Below are 1,557 nucleotides of genomic sequence, written 5' to 3'. Positions count from 1 at the left end.
CCCTGTTACCTCCCCCCTCCCCCTGATCATGACCCCACCCCCTCTTGCTTACTGGCCCTGGCATTCTCCTATACTGGGGCATAGAATCTTCACAGGGCCAAGGTCTTTTCCTCCCATTGATGATTGACTTGGCCATCCTCTTCTATACATATGCTGCTAGAGCCATGAGTTCCACCATGTGTACTTTTTGGTTGGAGTTTTAGTCCCTGGGAGCTCTGAAGGTACTAGTTAGTTCATGTTGTTGTTCCTCCTAAGGGGCTGCACACCTTTCAGCTCCTTCGGTCCGTTCTCTGGCTCCTTCATTGGGGACTCTGTGCTCAGTCCAATGAATGGCTGTGAGCCTCTACTTCTGTATTAGTTGGGCATTGTCAGAGCCTCTCAGGAGACAGCTATATCAGGCTCCTGTCATCCAGCACTTGCTGGCATCCACAATAGTGTTTGGTTTTGATGATTGAATATGGGAAGGATTTCCAGGTGGAGCAGTCTCTGGATTGTCCTTCCTTTACTCTCTGCTCCATAGTTTGTCTCTACAACTCCTTCTATGGATATTTTGCTCCCCCTTTTAAGAAGGAATGAAGTATCTGGTTTTATTTTTATTTTATTTTATTTTATTTTTTGAGGGGAAATTGGTAAAGGAGATACTATATGACATGCAAATAAAGAAAATATCTAATAAAAAAAGAGAATATCTCCTTATTGTGTTTCTAGTAAAAGATTCCCATCTAGGAAGATTCTCTACTAAAGCATCATATATAAATGAAATCACAGGAAATACACCTTTCCTTTGTGTCATATGATTGTCAGAGAGCACCTATTATTCTCTACTTTGGCTCCTGATTCCACAAATTCTACTGAGGAGGAAGAGGAGAAGAACAAGGATGAGGGGGAGGATCAACAATAACAACTGCGTAGGAACCTTGGTATATACTGGTCCGTCATCCTTGTCCCATGATACTGCATTCATAGTCCATTCCTCATTCACCACAGTCAATAAGTAAATAGTTGGATAGATTCTATTAGCTTAGCTCAGCAATCCTGTGTGTCCATCAGTGCCCAACCAACTGAGAACTACTCCTGTTACCACTCAGGGTTATGTTCATGTTGAGAATTAGGAGTCTTTCTGTCCTCACCTGGCTTCAGTCTTGGGCAAAATCTATGTGCTTGGTCATGAATAGGGAGGGGCTCTCTGTCTGTGTGACTACCCTGACATCCACTTGCACCTTCTGTGTTTGGGTATTTTGAGTAGGAATTTACTGTCCCTCACCCAGAAAGTACAAATCTCCAGTGCTATCTATACAACACCATGAGAAGTCCCTGAGCATGGAGATCTTAAATAGTGGTTATCAGGGTCCTGTGAAGTTCATGAGGTTGTAGAAATCAGATGGTATTTCTTTGGATCATGTTCCCACAGTTCCTCCTGGGTAGACAGTGACTTTTAAATCTACATTACTAGCCATGATATATCATCACTTGAACTTGAGGCTAACATGTGTGCCAACACATTAATGATCTTGCTTTTTGTAAGAGAGTGATCTGGGGAGGAACATGTCTCCAGAT

The sequence above is a fragment of the Mastomys coucha genome, unplaced genomic scaffold (assembly GCF_008632895.1).
Source record: "Mastomys coucha isolate ucsf_1 unplaced genomic scaffold, UCSF_Mcou_1 pScaffold21, whole genome shotgun sequence".
In the NCBI taxonomy this organism is placed as follows: domain Eukaryota; kingdom Metazoa; phylum Chordata; class Mammalia; order Rodentia; family Muridae; genus Mastomys; species Mastomys coucha.
Note: the sequence above shows the minus strand (reverse complement) of the source record.